We start from the raw sequence: 12,516 nt of genomic DNA on the forward strand, positions 1-12,516 counted from the left end.
ATGATGTAGATCTTAATGATGAACAAGCGAACTCAATTGTCTCCTCTGTTAATTTGACGACAATTGATGACGCGGGGAGCTCTATTGTAATGAGCGCTGCCCAGCTTAAAACACCCGGTTTGGAAAATTCAAATAACGTACAGACAAATTTTTCTAATGAAAATGGACAGTGTACTGAAAGTACTACGGATCCATTTAATTCCGAAATAGTGACCGATAGTATACATTCGACTGGCAAACCTTTTTGTAAATCTCAGAATAACCAAATGGTTACAGAAAGCGAGACAATTCCAGATCCACCATTAAACAGCACGGAGAATAGAGCCGGTAATTTTGGTTTGGATCAAATTATGGCATTCTTACGACAAATGGAGAAACAACAGAATGAAAGACAAGACAAAAATCACAAATAACTTAGTGAACAGGTCGGACAACAGAATGAAAAACAAGATAAACTTAATGAAAAATTAGACAACAATTCCAGACAGCTTAGCGAGCAGATTGCAGCCGTTGCCGCACAGTGTCATGATACTAAGAAACAGTTGCGCGACGAAATTGAGGCTTGTTCAAAGAAAAGTAGCGAAGAAATTAGGTCTGTTGCTCAGGAATTAAGGGAAATGCAAACAGCTGCAACAGAAACACTTAGAGAAGAAATTAATGCAGTCGGTAAACAATGCTCCGAAAAAGCTACACAATTACGCGACGAGTTTAAAGCAATGACAGCAGAACTTTCGCGCACAATGGATGAAAAGATTGACGCGAAATTTGAACAACAGAACACTCAAATTGACGAACGTTTTAATCTTCACATAGAAAACAGTAATACACGTTTCCGTAAATTTATACAGGATCAAAATAATGTAAAACGTGAAGTAATGGAAACAATCACTACGCAGAGGCAGGAAGACAAACGTAAATTGTTCGCGAAAGAGAAGACATATGTAGACAACAATATTGCTACAGTGTCCGACGAAATTAATACCATCAAACAGTTGAACACCGAATTACGTAACGACATTCCTGATCTTAAATCAAAAACAGATACACACACAGCAGATAGTCAGTCAGTTACAGACAGATTCGAACAATTAGAACTAACACAGGATTCCGATGTCGTCAAAGCTGACGTTAAAAAATTGAACGAAACCACACGTAAATTACAAAAACAGATTAATGCGTCTGACAGTAAAAATGATGATCAGGTAAAAATACTGACTGAAAAATATGATGAATTGGCCAGTCGTATTGATGTCATCGAAAGTACTAATGACAATAAATCAGACGATACTGCACCGATTTCATTTAACCAAACACCTGAATTCCAAAATTTACAGCAGACAATTAATGAGATCGATTCGTCTAATAACACGTTGCGTAGAAAATTGTCAAGTTTACAGCAAGAAGTAACAGAGATGAAAAATATTTCAGTCAATAACACAGCACAGCAGATGCCACTTAGCGAACATTTGTCAGATTCACGCAGTGCGTATAATTTGAGTAATCTACAGAGAGTACGGGACTTAGATTCCGAACAACCACAGTTCAACAGATTCTCTTACAATCCAGAACCTGCTCCATCATACAGAGACGATAATTTTGATTACAAACATTTTCTGTCAGTAAGAAAAACTAAGGGATTTAATAATGACAGAACACAGATACACGCTTTGAGCTGTATACGACAATTTATTTTTGTACTTTCACCGCTATTACCTGTAATGCAAAAACTTGAATTAGCATGGATACAGCAATTTGTTTGTGAATTTTTACCGCCATTGCCTGTAAGGCAAAAGCTGAAAAGTATTTGCAGTGCGTAATAGACCTCAGGGGATTCATTACGCTTTAATGAATATGTGCCGTAGCGAGCATAGGGCCCCGAGCTGTAGTAGTGCTGTTTCATCTTTAGTTTTCTGCACTGCTGCCTTCTCTTCTACTATCCTTTATATCTATCAAAACCGCTCTTTAACTATTGCTCTATCTAGAATTAAGAAGGAATAATGAAAACCCGATAAGACAAGTTTATACCGAAAGTGACAATTTTCATTAGACACTCCCGTAATGACAACTATCGCCGTAAATATAATGACAAATAAAATCGTAATCATCAGTATGTATAAAATTATCAGTAACAGTAAACGCATTTTGGTAACAATAGACATTTTTCTCCGCAACAGCATGAAAGTCAGCCGTTTTGCATACCTAACCAACAATGCAGTCTACAAGGTCAACCAAACTTTAATGTTTCGCCGCTTGCACGTATAGTCTCAGCTCCAACAAATAGTAACGCACGGCAGCAATGAAATAACTACGTGCAGAAAATACAATATTTCAATCCGTATCGCAATGCGCCGTATAGAAGTGACTATCATGACAGACGTAAAAATAATGAGCACAATTTTCAGCGTACATTTAATAACAGTCGATCTTTTCAGCAGCAAGAACATCAGCAACAACATATTATCATGAATGAACCAGACAGTAGGTGTCATGCGTAGCGTAATACGTCAGGAAGAAATAACAGAATAGTTCAAATAGTCAAAATTCCACAGCGTCCTCCTGAAAATAATAACACGTCAGATAGAATTTAACCAGATACAGTACAGGTTGCATCTTTCAGTTACGCAAGCAATACTTTTGACTCACAGAATCTAATTCACGAAAATGTTATTTGAAACATGCTTTGTTGAATGCTCCACTTTTATCGCACCCAGATCTTACTAGAAATTTTTCCATTGCCACCGACAGTTCCAACACCGCTTTAGGCGTACATATTTTTCAGGAAATTGAAGAAGATGGCTATACAGTAATCAAAAACATCGCATTTGCAAGCCGCATTCTATCACCTGCTGAACGTAATTATTCCGTTACAGAACTTGAAACATTATGTGTTGTTTGGGCTTTTACGAGATTTCGGCACTTTCTTTATGGAAGACACATTACAGTTTACACAGATCACAGAGCGATACAATTTTTACTTTCGGCTAAATTTACACACGACAGACTCAGCAGATGGAAACTTTATTTACAGGAATTTAATTTTACAATAGTTCACATTCCCGGCACACAAAATGTTGTAGCAGACGCACTATCTCGTTCTCTCAGTAACAATCAGCAAGACGTCGCAACCAACTTCTGCAAAACAAATTCCAGCATCATGTACATCCAGCAAGTTGCATTTGAAAATTTTATTTCATCGTCATTACAGGACATAGCAAAAGAGCAAAATAAAGACAATGTGTGGAAAGAAATTAAACACCTTTGGCAAGATAATAATAATGTTACGATTAGACACCATTACACTGTAAGCAATGACATTTTGTTTCGCCGTTCTCATCCTGACAGCAACAATTGGTTATTATGCATTACTGACGAACTGGTAAACAAATTAATCTGGTACACTCATTTAAGTTATGCACATTACGGAGCTAGAAAATGTTTTCTTATACTGAGACAAAACTGTTATTTTAACAACATGGAAAAACGTATACGACGAGTTTTAGCGTCATGTAAAATTTGCCAGAAAGCTAAGTCAGACACAACTTCACATATTCCTCCATTATATCCGATTGTACCTGTTAAATTAATACATATGGCCGCAGTAGACATTTTTGGTCCGATTCCTAGAACTAATAGAGGTTTTTGCTACATCTTTGTCGCTGTTGAACTCACTTCAAAATTTGTTACTTTCACTCCGTTACGCAAAGCTACTGCTAAAACTGTTTCAAAAGCATTTGTAAAGCATTTCTTATTTCATGTAGGGCATGTGATGAAAGTAATTTCCGACAATGGACCACAATTTCGATCTGGTATCTGGACACGCATGTTACGAGCTAGAAACATTTCTCCGATCTATATATCCAAGTACCATGCTTCTTCGAACCCTTGTGAGCGATTAATGAAAGAAATTGGTAAACTGTGTAGAATATACTGCCACAAAAGACATATTGATTGGGACACACACATATTCTCATTCCAGGATGTAATTAACTCCATACCAAATGAATCTACTATGCTATCTCCGTCTGTTATACTGAAAAATGTTGAAACACCTAACAGGATTAAAGAATTAGTAAATTTTCCTGGATATCATCGACTACGACACCGTGAAATAATTGACATTGCACTGAACAACATCAAACGTGCCGCAGAGCGCCGGAGAAGACAGCAAAAATAGGTTTGTACACGTCGAGACTTTCACGTTGGTCAGAAGATATTAGTACGTACACACTATTTATCCAGCAGAATAAAAGGTAAGTGCAGTAAATTTGAACTTCTATACGCAGGTCCATATCGGATTCGCAGCATTCCTCATCCCAATGTCGTACACGTCGAAACTTTGAGAACGAGAAAAAGTAAACGCAATCACCATGTCTCAAACATTAAACCCTTTATTGAATGAACATAGTTTATGATTTATCGCACAGTAATGCCATTTCCTAATTTTTTTATGACCGCTTATGCAATTATACTCACATGACTAATTACTGATGACTGTCGTATTTTTTTCTTGGCAAGTGCCCGGCAAGGTAAGGTTAGCTGGTCGCTTTTGTTGTCGTTACACATCAGACCGTGCATATTTTTTCAGATGAACTTACACATTTGTATGACCATTTATGCAATTATATTTATGTGATTACCTACTGATGGCTATCGTATTTTTTCTTGGTAAGTGCTCAGCAAGGTAAAGCTAGCAGGTCGCTCTTCTTGTCGATTACACATCTGACCGTGCATATTTTTCCGAATGAATTTACACATTTTATGACCACTTATGCAATTATATTTATGTGACTACTTACTGATGACTGTCGTATTTTTTCTTGGCAAGTGCTCGGCAAGATAAGGCTAGCAGGTCGCTTTTTTGTCGTTACACATCAGACCGTGTACATTTTTCATTTTTTATGTATGTATGATTATTTTCCTGTTTTGTTTGTATGCACTGTGAAATAGTTAAGGTATAACACACCAGTTGACTTTGACATTTTTTTGCACTATGATATCTCAACATCGTGACTACTTTACATCTTTTTTGCTGCTGCATTGTGATATTCTGTGTACATTTTTGCCTTTGAACACTGTCTATGCTTTTGACATATTACGTTTTCTGTCATGTTATGCTGTATGCTTAATTATGTCACCATAAACCAGTCATTTTTAGTGAGTATATGATGTAAATGCAAGACATTAATCTTTGTTCATCAATTTCAGAAAGAAATGACACGTAAATGAAATAAATTAAACGGAAATTGGAATTTCAACTACGGAATAGACGAAAGAGGATACAAAAACCTTATGAAGAAGAGTAAATGGATCAGAATTAACAAGCATGAACAATAATATACAATACACATCGCAGAATAGCAGTCTTAACTAATTTTTTCTTTCAGAATACGAAGCGATTGATGCAGGCTGTCAGACAGAACTACACATCTTAGTTTTAGTGATGAAATATGATAGAGATAAGGAATAATTGTATAATGAATAATGAAGTGATATTTTTTGCAGATGATAATGAGTGATGATGAATAATGATGAAGAATATGATAATATGGATAATGAAGTTTTTCTTTACAGGTGATGATAATAATGAAGTTATGATAATATTGATAATGAAGTGATGGATAATGAAATTTCTTTTCTTTACAGATGAGGATATTGTTGGAGTTATGTATTTATGCAATGTAGTTATTTAAGTATTTGTTGCAGTTTGCTTTGACAGCAGGTGTTATATTGCATAGTAGGATGACGGAAGGTTTTGGAAAGGACAGCTATGGAACATTTTTTTAATACACATTTCACTGCCTGTTAATTCGAAGTTCACTACTTTTCAGCATAGTATACGTTTCTTCTTTCAGCTCAATAATCCATTTTGTATTTTTTTCCAGCAGAAGCTTTTCATGATACTTACTAAACCTGTTACTTATTATACCTGTACTAGAACTTACATTTTTTTTACCCATTTATGTCTATCATTTATAAATGTGATCACATATACTGCCTTGTTTCACAACCTTGCTACAGCTGACTAATGACGAATGACGTTACACATTTTTCATTTACAGGAACAACCCAGAACCAATTTTTTTTTCTTTTTCTCTTCTTGCTTTCCCTTATAATTACCCAAAGCAATGCATTGCTAGCACAAAAACAAAAAACAAAAAAATGTATTACCAATCCCAAATAATGCTACTAGTTTAAGAGAATTCTGAATAATACTGATCAGCTCTGAATAGTATGTCACTCCAGTAATGACTTCTTAATGCTTTGTAACTGGCTAATAACTACACTGTTTATTGTAATGAGACTACTTGTAATGCGTATGATTATTAATGCTATGACTGTAATTAACTGATTTTGTATAATGAATTTAGAGATTTCTGAGTAATACTGATTATTAATGCTATGACTGTAATTAACTGATTTTTAATAATAATTTCTTAGTGTGTAACACCAGTTTCAAATAATGCGACTCATTTAAGAGAGTTCTGAATAATACTGAATGATGAAAAATGTTGTACTATTAAATACTTGCTGGCCACTGAGTGCCAATAATTAATGTAACTAAATGATTTGTTAGCAATTATGCCATTAATTAGCTCCTGTTTTCAATGATGACTTCTGATGATAATACTGAATAATTAAAAATGTTTTGTACTATTTGATACTTGCTGGACACTGAGTGCCAATAATTAATGTAACTAAATGAATTGTTAATAATTATGCCATTAATTAGCTCCTGTTTTCAATGATGACTTCTCATGTTTTGTAACTGGCCAATGATTGCCAATAATTAAAAATGTTTTGTACTATTCAATACTTGCTGGCCACTGAGTGACAATAATTAACATTATTCTGTCATACTAAATATGCTTTGTAACTGGCCAAGGACTGCCACTGTTTATTGTAATACGATTACCCATGATGCCAATAATTTAATTTTATGAACATTTTTCTGTAATACTACATTCATGGTACAGAAATGTTCAATAGTTGGGCTATGAATGCCACAAACTACTAAGGTAATTACTAATGACGACTTGTATGTGACTTAATGTCCTTCACTTTCTGAGCTAACTACCCGGAATTACTGTAATATCCCTTTGTCCTGTCTATCCTCATGGTCATGGTGCACTATATTTGGTTTTGCACTAATTCTACGTTGGTGTGCCTTGACACGACATGCTGTCCACCACCGTGAGCGATGAAGACGTTATTATGGTCCCACTGTTTGGTGTACCTGATGTACTGCTAAAATGATAACTGGGAATATTACTACGACATTTCAGTGTCTTGGATACGCTGATAAATACTTCTGGGAAAAGAACTGCAAATTGTCTCACTTGGTGTTGTATTTCTGTGGAAAGATATGGACTTTCAGTGCAGCTGCGTGCAACCTAAGTGCTACAACCATGACGCAATCCTTCCTATTCCTTCCCTAATTATTGTGAAATGAAAAAGTCATATACAGTGCGTGTGCACTTCTTTTCTTTTGTTAATGAGATCAGTTATCCTGAAATTACTAAAGACTTCTATAGTGCAAGTGCACTTTATTACACTCCTTGATTTGTTTGTTTGTTGTAGAAAGATATGTTCAATACTTTAGTGCGTGTGCACTTATGTAATATGTTTTGTACTTATTGTATATTTTTGTCTTTGTCTGAAATATTTTGTACTCGGTGCATGTGCACTATATTTATTTCACGTTCTACATCTGAATATTCTTTGTAATTGTAAAGTTAATTAGTTAGAAAAAATTTTGCCGCGATTGGCAAGTCCAAATGACTCACCATCGCTGCCAAATTTTTGCCCCCCCAGTGGAGGGTTATGAAACGAGTACGCAGCGATGGTGAGGCATAACAATCTCTGACCAGAGAGCATAGAGTTCAGTTCTGCTGCGAGAGAGTTTGTAGCGAGTCGCGAGAGTAGGCAGTTGCTGCGAGTTAGCAGTGCAGTTGCATGTAGCGAGTCGGTAGATGCAGTAGTGGTACGTAGCGAGTCGCCAGAGCATGTAGTACAGTGCGAGTTAGCTGTTGTGTGACGAGTCGGCGGGCGTTGACATGGCATTCTGGTCGAGATTCAGGACAAGGTATATTTTTAAATAATGTATTGTAATGGATCTTAAGTGTAATTAATTTGTTCAAGAATCGCCCCAATAATAATTTTGTTGTTAATACAACCATTTTGACAAACAATACTTTTTGAAATAACATTTCCCTTGGATTTCCTTAAAGAAAAGTTTTTACTTAATTTCAAAGAATTTTACGAAGCATTTCCTCCAAGCTATGGCGAAAAATAAGAGCAGATGCAGTTTTATTGAGGTAAGAATTTGAGTTTAATCAGGGCCTAAAGATCGACATTTCGGTCTATTTGCGTTTTCATTGTCAATGAGATTTCATTTCTTATTTAATTGACTTTCATTTTTGTGGGGGCTTACACATGGGTCAGATTGCTAGTTCTAACATTTAAATATTGTTTTTCAAAATTTCTCTGGGGAGGTTATACTATTGCCATTCATCTCTTACATTTTTGCGGGGAGGCTACAACTGTAGCTCCTAGAACCGCTCGGCCACCCCGGCCGGCGAAGGCACCTCGAAAGGGAGTTCAAAAACACGTATCGCCCGCAGTCCAAGTCCCTCATGTTCCACAGTTACGTCACCGATGTGTCCATCAGAGTGACGGAACTTAAGACCACTTCGAGTTGCACTTAGAATTTTGTCACACATGTCTTCGTTAACCAATTTCACGTATACCCCATTGCTCCCTATAGACAGGTGGATGCCAACAAGATCGTTGCAATGAATCTTGACTTCAGCTCTGATAAGCTCTTCGATTTCCAGTGCTTTTGGACGGGCATAGTCAGGTGCAAAGCTAATCTTCAGTGTCGATTTTATGTGGGCATGTCATTCTCTGTCGAAAGGAAGATAGCGCGCGAGGACGGCAGAATGACGTAAGCAACTCCGCGAGCGAACTGCGCGGCGAGGACGTAAACAAGACGTCCGTGCCGCTAGCGTGCCGAAAGGCAACTGTACCATTCGGCTATCCGTTCACGGCTCAGGGCCAGACACAAACCTCCATATGCCATCAACTACGATAATACGGGCACTGCTACATCGTTGTTGAGAGAAGCAGGAAGTGGTCAGACGCAGCCTGCAGTGGAAAGAAGCCACGCGACTTGAGTGATCGCAGCCTGCCGTTATTATGCAAATAGCGCCGGAGCAGACTTTGGTATTAATGAAGGGTTTTTAGTAATTTGCCTTTTTGTTGCATGAGCTTTTGCTTAATTGCGCACTGCACGGATTTTTTCAGATTTCTGTATCATATATTAAGAGTAATATTCGTGTCTTTGTTGTGGCCAGAAAGGTGTTTATTGAATATAGACATTGTGGAATAATTATGGTCTGTATAAAGTTTTTCAGTGTTTAAATAATCTATTTTGCGAATATAGTAAATTAATCTCCTCATTGGTTTCTTTCATTTTTACACCGTTTAAGGTTAGTTGACGAAATCCCTCGTGATCATTCCATTTCTCTATAAAAAATATGGCAGTAGTTATTACAATTATTATGCCCATGCATAGCACTCTGCATGGATCACAGTACTGCTTTTGAAATATTTTTAATATGTTGCTGATCACGCAGTTGCAGCAGCAAGACCAGGTGATTTGTCCGTTGCGTGCAGGAGCAATGCAGAACAGTTATTAGAAATCAGAATTCTATTATTGTTGAAGATGATACGTCACATATTTCGAAACGTCTTTCAGCAGAACAAATAGTAATTACAAATATGCACAAGTTATAAAAAAAATTAAGAACTCGTTTCAGCGTCTTCGCTAGCTGACTGCCAGTGCCAGAGGGACAGTGTGCCTCAGAGCCGAAGCCAGAGATCGACATGTAAATCCTCTCCCATGATCTCTATTGGATTTACACAACTAGTGAGTAGGAGAAGAGTAGAAGTAGTATGAGTTTCAGTGGATTGAACTGTGTCTGCCGAGGTGAGAACCCTACTCACCACACAGACCACAATTAATTATAACTGAATAATTTGAGGAAAAATTGTAGATAATAATAAATACTGGTTGGGTGACCTGTACATAATACAGGAGCAGTTCATAATATGGTAAAAAAAAGACAAAAAAAATAGATGATTGTCCACATCACCAGGGAAACTCAGGAAGAAAACTTTGTATTGAAATGACAGTATTTATGAAACACACATGTAAAACACAGCAATACTTATGGACAAAAGGGAAATACATTGATACTGTGCAAATATTTGTTTTACAAAATAATATTACAAAACAGAAATCAGACCGAGCAAGTAGATTCCAGACATAGGTAAAAGACATCCAGAAGAAACGTAGGCTGCATGTTGAATGATGAAAAGAAAAGAAAACTGATATAGAGTAATCCCAGGACTGTCACTCCGTAATGCTAATCAAATACCTGCAAGCCTAAAAACTCTGTGAGAGACACACAAAATTCAGGAAGGCCCACATCTATTTCTTCAGAGGTCACATGCTAGAAGTACTGTCTGGAAAACAGAATGATAAAGAGCGCAACACAGTTAATACACTACATGAACGACGTAAAAACTACAGTAGCAACATTTCTCTTCTTTGATGTGCAAATTAGTGCATCAAAATATCTAATACAAAGACAATAGGGATTAGAGACAAAAATCTGCAAGTAATTACGCCACTTCCAAATAGAGACATTAATTAACACTCAATTTGGAAGAAATTAAAACAGAAAAACTACTTCCATCCCCACACAATGAATTTTATTCATCCATTACCATTAGAGTCTTCAGTTTCAGAACTCTTAGTAAATATAATATTTTTGCCCTTATGAAATTATAAAAACGTTGACAACACTAGAATAGTCAGTTCAATGTAGGATATTCACTTTCTGGACATCTACGAACATTTTGGCGTAAGTGAGATGTGACATACGTATCTGTATGTGAAATCAACGTCACCAGATTCCATTCATCATCCAGTTGGTAGAGCACTTGCCCGCGAAAGGCAAAGGTCCCGAGTTCCGCTGCAGAGTGAAAATCTCATTCTGAAAATTTAAATGAATATAAATTAATTCAGTCAAGTCATGCAAAATGAAATCAAGTAATCACACGATAAAATATGTGGTACATTAATAAAACGTGGGCTATACACTCCAGTGGTGACGGCTCCCAACCAGATTATTTTTCGTTACTTTCTCTGCCGCCTTTGTGCAGTTTGGGAAAATAACACTGAAGTACCCCGAGAACACATAAGCATTCGGCCCCCTGTATTTTGCAAAGAAGACGAATACCTTGGTAAATCAGAAAGAATACGGCAGTACATAAGGTATCAGTTTTCGATGAGATGAGAAGATTTATTCTTAAAATCTCATATGACAAATAAAGCGGAACATACTTAAGCAACGGCTGGCTGGTAAATGAGCGTGAAACAACTCACCACGTCACGTTAAAAAAACACAACCTTGCATATCTTAATTGATCGTGTTGGAGGTGAAAGGAGAGGATAAGAAGCGTACAGCTTCATGCACTCAGAATGGATTCACACAAGAAGATGAAGTTCAGAGAGAAATTTACCATCACCATGGGAATGGGAATGTCGTGTGGCTAGGGCCTCCCGTCGGGTAGACCGTTCGCCTGGTGCAGGTCTTTCGATTTGACGCCACTTCGGCGACCTGCGCGTCGATGGGGATGAAATGATGATGATTAGGACAACACAACACCCAGTCCCTAAGCGGAGAAAATCTCCGACCCAGGCGGGAATCGAACCCGGGCGCTTAGGATTGACAGTCTGTCACGCTGACCACTCAGCTACCGGGGCACCATCACCATGAATAAAGAGCACGCCACTACAAAGGTTAGATTAAATCGTGAAGAACCGTGAGCAGATCAACGAGACCAGGAAGGCTGAAGGTTACACTGGTTCATGCTACACGTGGTCCCCACAAACAAAGGAGCTTACTAAAATTTCTCCAAACTACGAAAATACGAGTATTCAAATAACACGTTAGACGCTGATCATTCAGTCTAATTAGGACTACGCTTTTAAACGTGGAAACTGAGCACATGTCGAATTTGGTGAACAGAGTGTACATAAAGTCCGGGAGCACTTTCAATTATTTTTGGCACAAGAACCAAACATTGTACAGATATCATACTTATGTCGTTTTGAAGAGAAACCCAGAAAGTTTTGTTTCATGTATACCGCCACAGCGTAGTTCGGTAATTTGCCGATAGTCAGCGCTACTTGCAAACATGGCGAGTTCAGTTGCGGAGCGAGCTTTCTGTGTGTTGGAGTTCGACAAAAACAAGTGTGCTACAGCTGTTCAACGGATGTTTAGAACCAAGTACGGTAAGAAGCCACCAACAAGGAAGGCTATTTACCACTGGTACAACAAATTCGTTACGACGGTTTGCTTGTACCCGGCAAAGAGAAGCAGACATCCCAGTGTGAGTGTAGTGCAGGTGGAGCGCGTACGAGAGACTTTCATAAGGAGTAAAGGT

The sequence above is a fragment of the Schistocerca cancellata genome, chromosome 3, assembly GCF_023864275.1.
Source record: "Schistocerca cancellata isolate TAMUIC-IGC-003103 chromosome 3, iqSchCanc2.1, whole genome shotgun sequence".
NCBI lineage: Eukaryota > Metazoa > Arthropoda > Insecta > Orthoptera > Acrididae > Schistocerca > Schistocerca cancellata.